This window comes from Nansenia antarctica (assembly GCF_963989245.1).
Source record: "Nansenia antarctica genome assembly, chromosome: 2".
NCBI lineage: Eukaryota > Metazoa > Chordata > Actinopteri > Argentiniformes > Microstomatidae > Nansenia > Nansenia antarctica.
Genome location: NC_137675.1, coordinates 31,599,002 through 31,606,501, shown reverse-complemented (window position 1 = coordinate 31,606,501; position 7,500 = coordinate 31,599,002). Strand labels below are relative to the sequence as shown.

The following is a 7,500-nucleotide window of genomic DNA, read 5'->3' as shown; positions in this document are numbered from 1 at the left end:
GATATTTTTGCCCACTCCTCCTTACAGAAGTGAGCTAATTGAGTGAGGTTTGAGGTTTGAGGGGTGTCTGGCATGAACTGCCCACTTCAGGTCCTGCCACAGCATCTCAATTGGATCTAGGTCAGAATTTGACTTGGCCAATCCAAAACACATATATTATTTATCCTGAGCCAGTCTTTGGTAGATTTGTTCGAATGCTTTGGGTCGTTGTCTTGTTGAAAGACCCATTTTCAGCCCCAGCTTTAGCTCCTTGACTGATGGCTTCCTAGCAACCCTCCCATGAATGCCATTTTGATTATCAGTGTTCTTATTGTTGAAGCGTGCAGTTACCTGAGATGCAGCAAGGGAGGTCTGCAGATCTCTAAATATTATGTTTGGGTTGGTTTTTACCTGATTCGTTCTTTTTCTTGTGGCTCTTGGGGATATTTTGGAAGGGTGTCCACTTCTAGGCCGAGTTGCTGTCATGTTAAATGCTCTCCATTTGTAAATGATTTGCCTCACATAGGGCGTTCACACCAGCAAAGAACCGTGCCGGTTCGCGTTCACGAACCAAGTCTGGAACCGGCCGGCGCGTTCAGACCAAAACTCAATTGGTTCGGAGCCTGAAAAGTTGGTTCGCAGCGGGAACCAAAAAATAGTGGTTCTCAAGCGCGAACCAAAACGTAGAACAGTCACGTCGTCAGTGGGTGTGTCATATTCTAGGCTGCAGAGACCAGCAAGGAGGAAGTAGACAAAATGTAATCTAATCTAAATCTAATCATTAGTGATCAAAAACAATATCAAAAGTGTCATTATTCTCTCTATCTTCCTCACATGCTCAGCAAACACACACACACACGCACACGCGCGCGGACATGCGCGAACGCGAATTTCGTAAGCCATTTCTCCAGTAACGGAGCAGCTGATTAGTAAGAGAACGCATGTAGAAAGTGTCTTTTGTTTTGTTTCATAGAAAATTGTGTTTATTTCAGATACTGTAGTGGAAGATATTATCCTATTTTCCAGTGAAGTAGCTGCCATCTAGTTGTGAAATGTTTGTTTATCCCGCCCTTCATCACCCATCGTTGATGACGCGGATGGTTCAGGTTACACTGGTATGAACGCGGGCTCGTTCGCCAGACAGCACCAACGTTCGGAGGTTCCCGAACGCGAATGCGAACCGGCACGGTTCTTTGCCGGTGTGAAAGCCCTAACAGTGGACTAATGGAGTTCAAATCTTATATAGCCTTCCACAGACTGATGTGCTCTCACTAACCTCTTCCTGATGTCCTCTGAGATCTCCTTTCCTCTCAGCATGGTGTGTTTTACATTCACCTGTATGGATAACACCAAACCAGATTTCTTATCTCTATTTATCCCAACCGAAGTCCCACGCAACTCTTTCCTAAAGATCTCTGCTTTAACTGGTTCATTTGGTGACCAATTATTTACACACCTGATTCTACTGACCTACTTGATGTAACCAAGGCAACTTGGCGTTCACTTATTTTTGCACCTATACTAATTTTTTTATCATTTAGTTTTCCTACTACACACATGACTCCCTTTAAACTAACACATGGAAGTGGAAGATACAAACCTGTTACGTCAGATAAAAAAGACGTTCTGATTAAATAAAGAGAATCTAGAACTGCAAAAGGGGCTCACATCCTTTCAAGCAGCACTGTAAACAACAGCCACTTATGGTCTTCTGTGTGTGTGTGTGTGTGTGTGTGTGTGTGTGCGTGTGCGTGTGCGTGTGTGTGTGTGTGTGCGTGCGTGCGTGTGTATATGCGTGCGTGTGTGTATGTGTGTGTCTGTATGTGTGTGTGTGTGTGTGTGTGTGTGCGTGTGTGTGTGTGTGTGTGTGTGTGTGTTGATTGTAAGTCGCTTTGGAATAAGGCGTCTGCTAAATGCCAAAAATGTAAATGTAATGTAAATGTGTGTGTGTGTGCATTACTGATTGTAACAGTTCTGTTCTGTTCCGTCCACACAGCGGCCCAGTGAGGAGAGTGTTAACGGGGAGCTGGTCGGGTACCGGCTGTACTACCGGGAGCTCCCGCTCAACTCCACCCCCAGCATAACGCCAGACGCCATGGCAACAGCCAACAACACCACCACACGGGCCCACATCACTGGTGAGGAATACTCTGTAATACTACGCTAATACTACACAAATACTACACAAATACTACACTGATACTACACTGATACTACACTGATACTACACTAATACTACACTGATACTACACTGATACTACACTGATACTACAATGATACTACTGTCACTAACCCGGCTCAGAGAAAGTGACAAAATAGGGAGACAAGTCGAGGGTAAAGGTAAATTATTATTTTATTAATAACTAAAGAATATAAGTAATGGAGAAATGGGATGTGATAGTCAGTTTATCAGTTGTGTAGGGTGTGGGTGAGTGATCTGTAATGTGGAATGTTGTAAGGTGTAAACAAAGGAACAAAACGTTGCCACTAACAAAGGAGTAACAAAAAGGATAACCTGTATGGAGAGAGAGAGAGAGAGACTGATCCCCAACGCACAACCTAAATAGGCACAGGTGTGCTACATCAGCCAATCAGGCCTCCTCTCCCCACTGCCATCCTGCAACACAATCAGAACAAGACAGCAGTGGAGGGAGGAGACCGTAACACCCCCCCCCATAAAAATTGGGGACCAAAAAGGACCCAAAACAACTTAAAAATACATTAAAAATGTGGTAACCATGACCACCAGTTCAACCAATTGGTGCCCGCGACAAAGCATCCGCCACCACATTTTCCGAACCCTTTATATGACGGATGTCCAGGTGGAACGCCTGTAAGAAAAGGCACCACCGCATAATCCTCTGATTAGGGCACTGCATAGAGCGTAAAAAGGTGAGAGGGTTATGGTCCGTAAAGACCACCAATGGTACTACCCCCGAACCCACATACACCTCAAAATACATAAGAGCCCAAATAAGAGCAAGGGCCTCCTTCTCAATAACCGCATAGTTTAACTGATAACTATTACATTTTCGAGAGAAAAAAGCAACAGGCCGATCCACCCCAGAATCATCCCCCTGCATCAAAACAGCACCAGCGCCCACATTACTGGCGTCAACCTGCAGGGAGAAAGGTTCTTGAAGCCGAGGAGCAGCCAGAACCGGATCGGATGTCAAAAGTTGTTTAACATTATCAAAAGCCATTTGGCAAAGAGACGTCCACTCAAACACTACTCTATTCTTAAGCAAGTTGGTAAGTGGGGCCACTACAGTCGAAAAGTTCCTACAAAACCCACGATAATACCCCACCAACCCAAGAAAACGCTGGAGTTCCTTCTTAGTTGATGGGGCAGGATAGAGGTCTATAGCGGTGACCTTAGCACGCACAGGACGCACTTGCCCCTGACCAACCACTTTACCAAGGTACGTTACTGTAGCCTTAGCAAACTCACACTTTGCTAAGTTCACAGTTAGACGAGCCTCAGCCAAACGGTCAAAAAGACTACGGACACGGGCCAGATGTTGCTCCCAAGTGTCACTAAAAATAACCACATCATCCAGATAGACGGCGCAACCCTCCAGACCAGCAACAACACGATTCATCAAACGTTGAAAGGTGGCTGGGGCATTACGCAATCCAAAACTCATGACTGCGTAAGAATATAACCCAGACAGGGTTATAAAAGCAGAGATTTCTCTCGCCCTAGCTGACAACTAATACTACACTAATACTACACTGATACTACACTGATACTACAATGATACTACACTAATACTACACTGATACTACACTAATACTACACTGATACTACACTAATACTACACAGATACTACACTGATACTACACTAATACTACACTGATACTACACTGATACTACACTGATACTACACTGATACTACACTGATACTACACTAATACTACACTGATACTACACTGATACTACAATGATACTACACTAATACTACACTAATACTACACTAATACTACACTAATACTACACTGATACTACACTAATACTACAATGATACTACACTAATACTACACTAATACTACACTGATACTACACTAATACTACACTGATACTACACTGATACTACACTAATACTACAATGATACTACACTGATACTACACTGATACTACACTGATACTACACTGATACTACACTAATACTACACTGATACTACACTAATACTACACTAATACTACAATGATACTACACTAATACTACACTGATACTACACTGATACTACAATGATACTACACTAATACTACACTGATACTACACTGATACTACACTAATACTACACTGATACTACACTGATACTACACTGATACTACACTAATACTACACTGATACTACACTGATACTACACTAATACTACACTGATACTACACTGATACTACACTGATACTACACTAATACTACACTGATACTACACTAATACTACACTGATACTACACTGATACAGTACTATACTAATACTACACTGATACTACACTGATACTACACTGATACTACACTGATACTACACTGATACAGTACTATACTAATACTACACTGATACTACACTGATACTACACTGATACAGTACTATACTAATACTACACTGATACTACACTGATACTACACTGATACAGTACTATACTAATACTACACTGATACAGTACTATACTAATACTACACTGATACAGTACTATACTAATACTACACTGATACTACACTGATACTACACTGATACAGTACTATACTAATACTACACTAATACTACACTGATACTACACTGATACAGTACTATACTAATACTACACTGATACAGTACTATACTAATACTATACTAATACTACACTGATACAATACTACACTCATACTACACTAATACTACACGAATACTACACTAATACTACACGAATACTACACTAATACTACACTGATACAATACTACACTCATACTACACAAATACTACACTGATACTACACTAATACTACACTGATACTATGCCCCGCCCCTTTCTGGGTGGTAAAAGTGTAGAAGTTTGACTGGCGGTCAATGCAAATTTCTGGCCTTTGCTACTTTATCGGCAACGACACTATATAATAAACTGGCCATCAGATTTGAGATCCTAATATCTAAAAAGCAGTACTGTTTTCTTATTTTATCGGATTAAAGTAGCAAAGACCACAAATTGACATTGACCGCCAGTCAAACTTCTACCACTTCTACCACCCAAAAGGGGGCGTGATGGTTCTGATGACAGGGAGGTGACGCATGACTGCTCTTATCAAGTCAAGCCATTGGGCTACATGGGCCAGAGCTACACTTAACTTTGCTGCAGCCCTTCTGTACCTGCAGCATGTGTAGAATATCTCAGGACCATCAGCATTCAGCAGACGCAGGCTTGAAGTCAACAACAGGAGGTTATTTATACACAAGGTAAATTGTAGAGGCCCTGAAACCGATCCCTGGGGAGCCCCACACTACAGGTGCCAGACACTAAAGGGTTGTTATTGATTCTCACACACTGTGTCCTCTGAGATGAGTAGGAGTCAAACCAACTCAAGGCTTTTGGAGAAGAAATTCAATTGACTCGGTTTTGAGAGAAGAATTCTCTGTGATTCCAAGATATGAAATGCTTTGTGCAGATCCAGAAACGCTGCTCCTGCTCCCTTGTCGTGTTTTGATTTTATTTTCTAACCCGAACATAACAATTTGCTGACTCTGTCGAGTGGTTTTGCTCTGGAGCCAAATTGCATAGGATGTAATTGGAAATGACTGTAATTGCAATGGTCAATTAGTTCCTCAGGAGCTATTTTCTCGGCAACCTTTTGAAATAATTGGAAAAATGCTAATTGGTCTATAGTTACTAAAAAACGTGATTTTCCCATTTAAATAGAGAGTCTGATAGTGAACCGTAATTCATGTGGGGCTCGGGGGGGGGCTGGAGGGGGGGGGGGCGGGGGCTGGGCTGGAGGAGGGGCGGGGGGGGCTGTGGGGAGCGGGGGCGGGGGGTAGGAGGCTAGGGGGGCCAGGAATCTTTTTAGTTTACCATTTCCATTTCGTTTCGTTCCCTTTTTGACATTTAGCAGCTGCTTTTCTCTACAGCGACTTACAGACTCTGTTGAGGAGTTGACCAGGGCGTCAGACGTAGGGGATTTCAACTCCAGTCCTTTTTAAAAACGGGGGAATGGAAGTCACCCTGCTCGCCTGCCAAACCATCCAAACCTTAAAAACAGAAAACAGCTCACTACCAAGTTGTTTCGGTGCAACGTGTGAAGGGTCCAGTTGTAAACAATAGTGCCGGTCCGGCCCGAGCCGGGGAGGGGAGGGGAGGGGAGGGGAGGGGCGGCTACAACTGGAGGAATCTGGGAGTTTGAGTCCTGTCTCCAGTGTTTCCTTCCTTCACTCCCAGAATCTGGATCCAGACTCGAGGTTCTGGGTTCCCAGATTATTCTAGGGGCATGTTTGCTTTCATCTCTTCAGAATGACGCTTCTCCTAGGAGCCTCTTGTGTAATGTACCCCATGTCTCCCCTCTCTCTCTCTCTCTCTCTCTCTCTCTCTCTCTCTCTCTCTCTCTCTCTCTCTCTCTCTCTCTCTCTCTCTCTCTCTCCAGCCCAGAGTACCTTTAAGACCCTTTAAGACAGTGAGCAGTGCTTCGTTGACTGAGTTTGAGTTAACACGTGAGTTACCTCCCTGGGCCACATACACACACACACACACACACACACACACACACACATGCACACACACACACACACACACACACACATACACACACACACACACATGCACACACACACACACACACATACACACACACACACACGCACATGCACACACACACACACACACAATCTTCAGGAGGATTGTGAATAGTCAACACACACACACACACACCATCTTCATGAGGATTGCGGTTCATGTTGCGATGCCTTTTCTTCTAGAGCTGAAGAAATTCAAGCGCTACGAGATCGTCATGACAACGTATAACATCATCGGCGAGAGCCCGCCCTCCAGCCCAGCTGAGGTGTTGGTTGGAGAAGCAGGTATAGTAGTGCGGGGCCCGGACACAAGACTGCCTCTCGTTGGCTATCGGATGTGTCGGTTTTGGTTTTGGTTTTTGGTTTTCGTATACATTTAATTGGTATATACAATCCCACCAGGAATCGAACCCACAACCTCAGTGTTGTCCCCCACCCCACCACTGTTCTACACAACACATTTCTTTCGGAAAAAAAAACAAAATGTTTTATTTGAAAGTTCTGTGACGTTGCACATACAACATCTAACCTCCAGGGGAGCCCTTGAGCTAGGTAGGTCCCCTATAGATGGCCATGTCGTCAGGAAGTCACCTGATTGGACAGACAGGGCCACCGCCCCCCCACACACACCGCCCTCTCCTCCCTCCTCACTCCTCACCCCCCTCCTCACCCCCCATATCCCTCCTCACCCCCCCTCCCTCCTCACCCCTCTCGCCCCTCCTCACCCCCCCTCCCTCCTCACCCCCCATATCCCTCCCCACC

The 7,500-nt window shown here is 44.3% G+C and overlaps 1 pseudogene across 1 annotated transcript in view; it reads left to right on the top strand.

Annotated features, from left to right (window-relative positions):
- LOC308150121 (protein sidekick-1-like) overlaps positions 1-7,500 on the top strand; it is a 105,538-nt pseudogene that overhangs the window by 80,914 nt on the left and 17,124 nt on the right. The window contains exons 16-18 of the transcript in view: positions 1,976-2,117; positions 6,598-6,657; positions 6,922-7,023. The product of the transcript in view is annotated as a protein sidekick-1-like (transcript). The remainder of the gene's footprint in view (positions 1-1,975; positions 2,118-6,597; positions 6,658-6,921; positions 7,024-7,500) is intronic.